The sequence below is a fragment of the Notolepis coatsorum genome (assembly GCF_963971535.1).
Source record: "Notolepis coatsorum genome assembly, chromosome: 15".
Lineage (NCBI taxonomy): Eukaryota > Metazoa > Chordata > Actinopteri > Aulopiformes > Paralepididae > Notolepis > Notolepis coatsorum.
In genome coordinates, this window is record NC_140179.1 from 81,796,625 (window position 1) to 81,809,006 (window position 12,382).

Genomic DNA, 12,382 nt, shown 5'->3' on the forward strand with positions numbered 1-12,382 from the left:
GTCTACAGGGAGCAAAGCCCGTCCCATCAGACAGCAGACTGCTCCACCTAGCCCCCGAGAGCGACGCCCATAATCTCATCAGAGTGGGTGGTCGTCTGCGGAGAGCCCCAGACTTACCGGATGACGTCAAGTACCCGATAGTCTTGAACAGCCGACACAAGGTCACAGAGCTGATCATAAAGAAATACGACGAGGATGTGCACCACGCAGGGGCAGAGAGAGTCTTCGCGGAGATCAGACGTCGTTATTGGATACTGCAAGGGAGAGAAGCAGTGCGGCGCTTCCAGCGAACCTGTCTAGACTGTCGTAAGTGGCGAGCCCAGCCCAGTATACCCCGGATGGCTGACCTCCCTGTCGCCTCCGACTCGGCGACAAGCCTTTTCACTCCACCGGTATGGACTGTTTCGGCCCGCTGTATATAAAGAAAGGAAGAGGAACCGAGAAGCGGTGGGGTATTGTATTCAAATGCATGACCACCAGAGCGATACATATCGAACTCCTTCCAACCATGAGCACAGACTCATTCCTTATGGCCTTCTGAAGATTCACATCACGGAAAGGAAAACCGTCTACATTATTGTCTGATCACGGGACAAACTTCAAAGGCGGAGAAAGAGAGCTGAGAGAGCTTCCAAGCCATGGGCCCAGAACTTAAGACCCACCTCGCTCCATCCCAGATTGACTTCCAGTTTAATCCCCCGAACGCACCTCACTTCGGTGGAACTTGGGAACGAGAAGTACGTTCTATAAAGACAGCCCTGTATGCCGTGCTTGGGGCCCAGACCGTGGCGGAAGAAGTCTTAATGATAGTCCTCACGGAGATCGAGGGAGTATTGAACTCAAAACCCCTCGGTTACGTCTCAAGTGATGTAGCAGATGTCGACCCAGTCACCCCCAACACACTCTTGATGGGGCGGCTGGACCCCGCGCTACCCCAGACAATGTACAGGCCTGAAGAAGCGAACGGCCGAAGAATGTGGAGGTACAGTCAAGTACTGGCTGACAAGTTTTGGAACAGCTTCCTACTCCACTACCTACCGTCTCTACAGACCCGCCAGAAATGGGTGAAAGAGAGAGACAATTTGACAGAAGGAACAGTCGTCATGATTATCGACCAGTCACTACCCCGAGCTATGTGGCCGGCTGGCCGCGTAAGCAAAGTGATCACCGGTGCCGATGGAAAGGTCCGAGCAGCGGAAGTGCTCGTCCAAGGGCGGACCTACACCCGACCCGTGGCGAGGCTAATAGAACTGCCAAGGCTCCCTGATACTATCGATGACGACCATGACCCCATGACTTTGTGAACTGACTGACCCTCACAGCGGACACTGAGTAGTGGACAGTGCGGTTAATCTGTCTCTGCTTAGCTAATTAGGTGGGACTAATTAGAGGCGGCTGTTACGAAGGATCAGATTAAACCGAATATATATATTTATTTATGGATATATATTGAATAGTATTTGTATATCGTTTGATATCCCTTGTATATTCCTTGTACATATACACGGAATATCCCTTTAGCCTACTATAGCCCATAATAGTTCATTCTCTTATTGGACAAAAGGACCAGGCGCCAGGGGACCGGCCCCTGACGTCAAGTTCAAAGGTACCGACGAGACATGTCCGTACTAGCCCCGGCTCCGCTCAAGGATACGGCTACCGAAATGAGAGTGGCACTATTTGTTCACCGTGCATATAAATATGGCGCAAGTAAATGTAGAAATCCCTTTTAGTCCTTTACCCTTCTACCCAACTAAGTAACAGAACGTGAAGCCTCACCCACGATACCACGTGCGGTGTAGTATGGCCTGTTTGGCCTTAGAATAGCATTGAGACCTCGTGCGAATTAATAGCTGAATTGTCAGAGTTTGGCACTGTACCGTCGAGTGCGACGTATTTCTATTAAGTAATAATAGTCTATCGTGTATGGTGCATCGTGCGGTTAGAGTTCTAAAGTGACCAGCATCTCCAACGCTTCCTCGTGTTATCTAGAGTCTTAACCAGGCTGGGCCGACCACATGGCGCCTTCATCCGAGGAGATCTAGACGAGGACCGAGGGACATGTACACTGGATTACCTACCCGACGACTGCTGAGCCCTATGCGGCTGGAATATATTTGCTTTGGTACTGTGATTTGTGGAGCGGATAATCGCCGACGCCTGTGAGTGTTGGATTTACCCCAGAGAGGAGTCAAGTTGAGTCGGCGCTCAGAGAGACTGAGGTCGCCTAGCTTCTTCTTCACTGTGGAGCTACAGCCTACAAGAGAACCAAGGTGTATTCATCTGCGGATCAAGAGTCTACTGCACTGTCTTCTGTACTTGAAGTCTCCCTAGATATCGTTGACCAGACGGTCTACTACCGACGGCTCTCCTACCCCCCTTGCCGGCTTACAACCGGGAGGACCCCTTCGAGAATATCCTGCTATATCATTAAGAGTACCATAGATCTAATTCCCTAAGAGCCAGGTTGTATACTTGCTTCCTGCGTAACCAGAGATCGGACATTCAGTGTTGATTTGCCTACGAGTACTCATTTGCCTTACAAGTGCATTCAAATCATAAATGTAATAGTAACTATCATATGTACCTTTTGCTATATTAAATATTTGATTATTACCTTTGTGTGGAACCGATTTCATTGTGGGAAAGTGTTCATCATATTTAGATATCGTGTACTGTATGGCCAGTAGTTAAAGTACATAAAGCGGTAGTGGTTTAATGATACCATACTTATCAATACAGTCAGGGAATTGTACCCCTCAGTTACAGTACCCATTCTGCAATCTGTTAAATAAAGTTTTCATTAATTCATTCATTCACACACACATACATCTCATAAACACATACAGTACAAGGAATGTATAGGAATGTGTATTCGCACACATGTATATGCTTAGTTACACGTGGCTATTGATTCCTTGTACTGTATGTATTTATGAGACAGATGTGTGTGTGTACACACACCTGCACCTGCATATACACAGATAACGTAGAGATACTGTAATTTAAATAAATTACAACATTAAGTAACATCTCTAATAAAGATGACAGGTGACAAACACATTTTCTGGCTCAAGTGAAAAAGTTAAGTGGTAAAGGTAGAGACATTTGCATGTTCTTGGTATCTAGGGACATCTATGAACCTCAGTGAATGTAATCCCAGTGTCAGAAATATTGTGTCTATTACTAGGCTTGCTAGAATTGTGATGAAACAAAGGAGAATATGAATTATGATTTTTCTTTGCATCTTTGACAGTGAATAACACCATGCTAAAAATGACCAGACATGAAGCTCGTTCAGTACCTTCTTGAGATCACGTGTACAAAAGATCTAAGCAAATGAATAAAGGGAAGTATGATTAAACAGACGGTTTTGTAGATGCAGTACTGAATTCTGCCATCTGGACACATTATATTATAGAATATCAGGCTATATCAATTACCTTATTATAGCCATGTTGCATATCTATGGATCGGGACAAATCTAATCTTTCCAATGGTAGAGTTCAATCTGGATTTAGTATCACAAGAACCGTGAATGAAATCTGTAAATAATAAAGTTAATTATGGACATTGCTCCGCCATTTTGGATAGGTTTTTCAACTCGGATTGTTGCTAAACTTTCACAGGAGGTAGATACAATAACTGCGCTCCAATATATGCCAATTACGTTCAGTTTTGTGAACTGAAATAAGAGAAATAAAAAATGGCGATCACGGCAATTTATAGCATCGATAATCGCCTGTAAACAAATAAATTTCAGAACCATCTCTCATTTCTATGCTTCAAAATGATATTTCCCAGTCTAAATGAGATAATTCATACATATTATGAAAGTCAAGGTGTTGTTTTATTAGAATCTGTTAAAAGCCCAAAACTGACACAAATCCGTCATTTGAGATAAAAAGGCATTCCTATGTAGATTTGCCATTGCGACTTCCGACTGATTCTGTGAGAGCACGTCACATATATGTTGCACTGTACAGCCCTGTCTTAAACCCATTCTAGATGCATCTACCTCATCTCAAACCAATTCTAGATTAATCTACCTCATCTCAAACCATTCTAGATTAATCTACCTCATCTCAAACCATTCTAGATCCATCTACCTCATCTCGAACCCATTCTAGCTTAATCTACCTCATCTCAAACCATTCTAGATCCATCTACCTGATCTCAAACCAATTCTAGATCCATCTACCTCATCTGAAACCATATATGTTCGACTGTACAGCCCTGTCTTAAACCCATTCTAGATGCATCTACCTCATCTCAAACCCATTCTAGATTAATCTACCTCATCTCAAACCATTCTAGATTAATCTATCTCATCTCGAACCCATTCTAGATTAATATACCTCATCTCAAACCATTCTAGATCCATCTACCTCATCTCAAACCCATTCTAGATTAATCTACCTCATCTCAAACCATTCTAGATCCATCTACCTCACCTCAAACCTATTCTAGATCCATCTACCTCATCTCAAACCCATTCTAGATCCATCTACCTCATCTCAAACCCATTCTAGATTCATCTACCTCATTTTAAACCGATTCTAGGTTAATCTACCTCATCTCAAACCATTCTAGATCCATCTACCTCATCTCAAACCCATTCTAGATCCATCTACCTCATCTCAAACACATTCTAGATTAATCTACCTCATCTCAAACCATTCTAGATCCATCTACCTCATCTCAAACCCATTCTAGATCCATCTACCTCATCTCAAACCCATTCTAGATCCATCTACCGTACTTTTCGGACTATAAGCCGCGGCTTTTTCCCCCATTTTTCGACCTTGCGGCTATATAACGGTGCGGCTTATATGTGACTCGATGTGACCAAACCCGAAAATGTAAAAATCAAAATATTGCTTTTTTGACTGCATTGAAATGTTATTTATCTGTTCCCTTATTTGCTAAACTTAATACAACTTGTAAATGAGTTAATTCTTGTTATTTGTCCGACAGTATTGTGTCCCAGTGCTAAATACATATGGTAATTAAACATTAAAACACCTGCGGCTTATAGTCCAGTGCGGCTTATATATGTACACATCATTCAATTTAGCTGCTGCGGCTTATATTCAGGTGCGGCTTATAGTGCGAAAAGTACGGTACCTCATCTTACACTTACACCCATTCTAGATGCATCAACCAAATCTTACACCCATTCTAGATGCATCTACCTCATCTTAACCCCATTCTAGATCCACCTACCTCATCTTAAACCCATTCTAGATTAATCTAGCTCATTTTAAACCCATTCTAGATTCATCTAGCTCATTTTAAAGACTTAAACCTATTCTAGCTCCATCTACCTCATCTTAAACCCATTCTAGTAGAATACTGCTATAGGGCTGGGCTCAAATACTCAGTACCTGGAGGATATATGCACACATTTGCAGACAGTTACTGACATCAACAGTGAAATAAATTATATTTTGTTGGGCACCCGTCGACCTGAACATAGACTGGTTCTCAAAAACATGTACACTGAAAAAGAAGTTAAAGGATGCAGCCAGTCACAGATTGTGCATTTACCTACAAGAGTTAATAGCAGGGAAGATCCTCCTCTACTTGTATAGATCATGTTTTCATCATCATAATTTTATTTATTCGTACATGGAATTACCACAGTCCAACAGTACATATTCATATAATTCACAAAAAATACCATGGCCGAAAGGAACAGGAAGAAGAAAAAATCTTATATATACCTGCCCCTTTTTACTAACTCTATTGTTATGTGTTCAATGGTTGTATCGGTACCAGTAGGCTTTAGTGATCATAATATCATTGCAATGGCAAGGAAAACCAAGGTGCCAAAAGCTGGACCTAAGGTATTTTACAAAAGAATGTAAACATTTTTTTTGTGAAAATGCATTTGTTGAAGATCTGAACAAGATAGGTGGGATAGTGTGGTTAAATGAACTCGTACGGAGGAGGCCTTACAATTATTTATGAAATAGTTTTTAACCATCTGTGACAAACATGCACCCATGAGGAAATTAACCGTCAGAGCAGCAAAAGCCCCCTGGCTTGATTTGGAGTTAAGAAGGTGTATGACTGAGAGGGAACAACTGAAAAAAACTGCTATTATATCTGGCAGCTCAGATGATTGGCAGGCTTACCGTTCAATGAGGAACAAAGTCACAAAAATGAAACTCAAAAGAAAAAATAATACTACCAATTCAAGTTTGAAGAAATTAAGGGTGACAGCAAAAGGTTATGAGAACCTTTAGAATAGAATCTTTATTGTCATTGTTGGTACAACGAAATTTTGTTTGGAGCATCACCACTGGCATACAAACATAAAATATAGCATGTGCAAAATAATAATGCCAATAATAATATAATAATATAGTATCAATGTCCCAAGTGCAATAGTGCTAGTGCAAATAAATAAATATTACAGTGACAGTCCAGTGAGTTAATGGATGGAGGGGGGGGGGGGGGGGGGGTTGACTTGGTGAAGACTGTGGAGATATCTGGGAGGCTAGCTCCAGTGATCCTCCTTGCAGCCTTGACCACTCTGTGGAGGGCCTCCTTCTCTGCCCTGGTGCAGCTGGAAAACCACCAGTAGTCCGTATGTGAGCACACTCTCTACTGCGCAGTGGTAGAAGTTGGCCATCAGTCCCTGTGGGAGTTTAGCCCATTTAAGTTTCCGCAGATAGAAGAGGCGCTGCTGTGCTTTCCCCACAGCAGAGGTAATGTTGATCCCCCAGGACAGGTCATCAGACATCGTCACGCCCAGAAACTTAAATTTTGAAACCCTCTCCACCTCCTCATTTCCAATGAGGAGTGGAGAGTGGCTGAGGTCACCAGTCCTGTGGAAATCAATGATCATTTCCTTGGTCTTTGTGGGGTTGAGAGCAAGGTTATGACCATCGCACCACTCCACTAGTTGCTCAACCTCCCTCCTGTATGAGGTCTCATCATTTCCTTTGATGAGGCCAAGTACTGTTGTGTCGTCTGCAAATTCGACTATGAGGTTAGATTAGGGTGACCAGATGCAAAAAGTCCAAAAGTGGGACAACAGTAAGATTTTGGTGGGACAAAGTGGGACAACAGTAAGATTTTGGTGGGACAAAGTGGGACAGATAGATAATGTAATTTTTTTTATTAGAATAACTGCCATGGTCTTCACTGAATAGATTTAAATCAAAGGTTAAATCAAAATAAATACAAATTAAATACCACCTAACATCTGTTTTAAATATTCAAACGTCATCACTTGACAGGAATGTCTTGTGTTTGCATCTGGTCACCCTAACTGTGTGATAGACACTTGTTATCTCAGCTGCAGTGACCTTGTCCGTCTGGCTATCATTGTTTGGTTTAAAAAGAAACTTATCCATAGATCTGGATGTTTCTTTTTGGTGAGCCACTTTCAAGTGAGACTCACGTCCACTGTGGCGCTTCAAGTCGTATTCTCCTCAACGAACTATGACACAAAACACAGAAAGCCTGCTGCGGATTGCCTGCCATCTGCCTCACCCAGTCATGTGTCGTTTGCCAGTCTTGGTTGTAACTGCAGGTCCGTTTCTTTTTACTGCTTTCCATCTTGAACTAGTTCGCTTGTAATGTTGTTGTGTTTTTTTTTACCAATCAGATTTGCGATATGAGGTAGCGTCACAAGTTCAACTCTCACGAGCAGAGCAGTGCGCTAAATTACTATAACCAATCAGATCTGCGATATGAGGTAGCGTCACGACTCAGTCTCAGTCACGTCACAAGCAGGCAAGCAGCGCGCTAAAGTACTATAACCAATCAGAGCAATGTGTGTGGACAAGAGGCGGGTTGCTACGTTTACTGTCTGTAGGGAGGGGTTTTTAGACGCATGTTTTTTTTTGGCTTCGAAAAGAGGGACATCCTCTCAATATGAGGGACGCGGGACATTTGGTCAAATGGTGGGACAGTACAACCAAAAGGGGGACACCTGGTCACCCTAGGTTAGATGGAGAGGAGGAACAACAGTCGTGGGTGAAAAGTGTATAGAGAAGTGGGCCGAGTACACACCCCTGAGGGGCCCCGGTGCTAATGGGCAGGGTGGGGGATGTGTGCTTGCCAATCCTAACATGTCGTGTGCGATTAATGAAGTCATGGGAAAAAATAACATGAAAATGACTCCCTCATTTATAGAATCTGGTGGTAGATTTATCACCAAACCTCTAGATATTTAAATTATTTTAATAATGAGGGTGGACGAGAGACTAGCATGCAGTTCAATATAATATAACAAGCCTTTTATCTACCGATAACCATAAGAGTTCCCTATGCATACTGTTTATGTCCGTTGTTATGGGGCAATGTAAGACTAGTCTGGCAGCTCTGTTCTGGATCATTTGTAGTTTCCTCTGTGCACTGTCAGATGTAGAGGACCAAACAGGTGAGCAGTAGTCCAGGTGGCTTAACTAATGACTTAACAACCTGTCCCAGAATATGTGCTGGAACATAAGGACGGAATTTTCTTGCCATATAAATGCCATTACCCATTTTCTTAGCCACTGTGTTAATGTGCTCTACCCATGTCAGTCGACTATCTATTATGACTCCCAGTAATTTAACCTTATCAACCTGTTGTATGGGTTCACCAGACAAGTGCAGACTCAGTGTAGGATTGGTTAATAGTTTGTGACTGGTTCCTATGATAATTGATTTGGTCTTCGAGATGTGTAATACCAGCTTATTTAGTTGTATCCAATTAGTTACTGCATATAACTCTGAAGATAAAACTTTGTGTAGATCACCACTAGTGTTTGCAGCATAATACAGTGTGGAATCGTCCGCATACATTTGTATACTTGCTTTACACAAAGCAGATGGTAAGTCATTTGTGAATATAGAATACAGGAGTGGTCCAAGACAGCTGCCCTGTGGCAAGCCACAATCTAGCCCTTTGCAGTTAGACACATGCTGTCATTGTAATACACTTTGTCTTCTAACATCTTGGACATCTATGTTGAGGAAAATACTAAATCTATGTTGAGGAAAATACTAAATCTATGTTGAGGAAAATACTATATCTATGTTGAGGAAAATACTATATCTATGTTCAGGAAAATACTATATGTTGGGGAAAATACTATATCTATGTTGGGGGAAATACTATATCTATGTTGGGGAAATACTATATCCATGTTGGGGAAAATACTACATCTATGTTGAGGAAAATGCTGATTCTATGTTCCTTCAGTAAGATTAGTACAGTATGTGTACAGATGTAGTGAGATGTCTCTGTTCTCTCAGTTAGTTTACTATGTGTACAGATGTAGTGAAGATGTCTCTGTTCAGAGCATACTGTACACCACATTGGGCCTCATTCAACAATACTCTCTTATCTTATTATTTTTCTTATATTCTTGCTTACCAGTCTGTTAAGAGAACAATAAGAAAAGCCACCGCCACATTCATCAAGCCGTTCTTTAAGTCCAAATCTGTTCTTACCCAGGTTTTTTGAATGGTGAATCCCACTCATTCTAAACTGGATGTGCATTCTCACGCAAGTCATTTGCATACAGAGACACGCCTCGTGGGCTCATTATAATACAAGAGCCGTGGGTCTGCATCGGATCCCCCGGCCGTATTCAAGCGCTGAAGCGCTTTGCGATGGATCAAAATTAGATAGGAATCAAATGTATTGTCATCATACAGCACCTATAGCCAATGTTCCCCCTAAGCTGCGCCCGTGCGTGCGCGCGCGCGCGCGCGCACGCACGCACGCACATGGCCAAATGCTCCCGCGCACATCTGAAATATCTCGCGCACAGAAACGTTTGTAAAAAAAAAAAAAAAAAAAAAAAGACGTTTGTTTGGATGCACGTAATTCTCATGCTCTGGGTTGGCTAGCTCTTGGATACGATCCAACCTATTTTTTTTTTTTGCCTAAACGTTTGGCCCTTCCTCAATCTGCAAGCAGCCGACGCGGAAGTGATAGCGTTAGGGAAAATATACACGTGGACGGGAGAGACGGTAAAATAATAATGACTACTACTAGTCAGCATCATAAGAAAAACAAAGCTAACACGACTCACACCGCCGCCGCCAACCCAGCAAAAGTAAGGAGGAAAGTGTTCTCTTTTAAGACTGAATGGCTGGCACAGTTTGTGCAAATAGACGGACAACATGTGCAACTGGGAGATGTTTTTTCTTTTTTGGAGGAGAAAGGAGTTATCTGCAAAACATGTTGCGAGGCAAAGGTTTCAGGTGACTTTTCTGAAGGGAAAAAATGGGGCGAGTGGAAAATGGACTACCTCAAACGCCACCTTCTGAACAAAACGCACCAGAATGCTGCTGGAATTTTACGGAGACGTAATATGGTTGGAATCGGTGAGTTGCTGCTGCAGAATGAAGAGGAAAGACGCGAGAGGAATGAGCAGTTGCAAAAGAACAGATCCGACAGCCAGCAAGTGAAAGTGCTCATTGACAATGTACTACTCGGCATACAAATGAACGCATCGATGCTGTCTGTTCAACAGATCCATGATCATGTGGCAAAATATGTGAGTATCCCAGAACACTGGCGCAGCAAGAACTATGCCTTTGAGTTTGTGAAGTCAATCAATGCGATTGTACAGAATGAGACTATGTGCAATATTCGAAATGCCCCGTTTCATACTTTGATAGTAGATGAGAGCACAGACATCACAGTGCACAAAATGCTAGTTCTGTATATAAAATACAGGGAGGAAAATGATGTCAACTACAAAACTGAGTTTGGTGCCATCATTCAGTTAACGTCATGCACTGCTCCAGCTATTGTTGAGGCCATCACGCAGTTTTATTCCAAACATGAATTAGACATGCAGAGAATGGTGATGTTGACCTCTGATGGTGCCTCAGTAATGTTAGGAAAGCACAATGGAGTTGCAGCTATATTGAGACGCCAAATACCACATCTCACAGAACAACACTGTGTGGCCCACAAAGAGGACTTGGGCATTGATGATGCTTGGAAACATGTGCCTTTGATGAGAGAAGTGGAAACTCTTCTTAGAAGTGTATACAACATGTTCTCCCGGTCAGCAGTAAAGAAGGGCAGATTTGAGGAACTAGCAGAGGTCCTTGATGAGGATACACTGTCATTCAGGCCTTTAAATGAAGTGCGATGGCTGTCACGCAACCAAGCTGTAAATGCTGTTCTGAGAAACTACACTGTTCTTGAAGAATACTGCAGAAGAGTCTGTGATGAAGGAGATCCAGTGGCAAAATACTGCTACAAAAAGCTGATTGATCCAAAGTACAAGGTTACACTCACTGCTCTTGGAGATGTATTGAGCGAGCTGGCACAACTCTGCCTTTCTCTCCAAAAATGTAACCTGACAGTGATGGAAGGGCATTGCCTTGCAAGAGCCAAGATCGAGAAGCTGCGTTCACAGTACCTGAATGATGCAGGGCCTCAGTGGAGTGACAGGGTCAGAGAGGTGATGAGGGCCTCCGAAGCAGATGGGGACACTATTACCAGGGATATGATCCTGTTTATTCACAGCCTGTGTGATCACCTGGATGCTCGCTTTCCAGTGGAGGGTTTAAAAGAGTGGTCTGCGTTTGACATTGCAGCATTGAGTCCAGCCAACATCACTTTTGACTACGGAGCATCAGATGTTGCTGTGCTGGCAAAGAAATACCAGGCCATTCTCCTCCCAGAGTCTATCGATGCCATCAACCGTGAATATGCTGATTTAAAGTACATTGTGAGACACAAACTGAAACAAAATACAATCAGCACATTCTCACATATGGTGGCTGCAACACTTAGATGTGAGGAGTTGAGCAACGTCTCACAGTTTGTTGACATTTGTGGGACATTTCAAGCGTCCAGTGCAGATTGTGAAAGAGGGTTTAGCTTGATGAATCGTATCAAAACAACATCAAGAAATCGTATTGAAGTGGAACATCTAGACGAGTTGATGCGAATCAAGTCAAGGCTGCAAGCAGACAGAGACGATGCCGCCACCACCATCAGCCTGGACAAGGTGTACAACCACTGGAGAACTGAGAAGGACAGACGGGAAAGATAAGGTAACATATTAGTTCCTGATCAGATATGTGCGTGTTATACTGTCTGTCACTCATTAGGAATTATCATCTGAATCATTAAGAGCTTGTTTTTATCAGTTGTAGAACTGCTAATATTAACATAATTCTGTTTAGTCATGTTTGTATTTTCTAGACCAAGACAGTTTCAAGACTACAGTATTAACAGTAACATAAACATGTGTGTTTTGAACTTGGCAAAAATCTGACGTTAGAAGATTAATTACTAATTACTCTATTCTATTCTACTCTGTTTCCCAGAAGAAGCGGACCAGACCAGAGGAGAAGTGGCTTCTGCTGACTTTGTTGGATAACTTTATTTTTTTTACTTTATTCT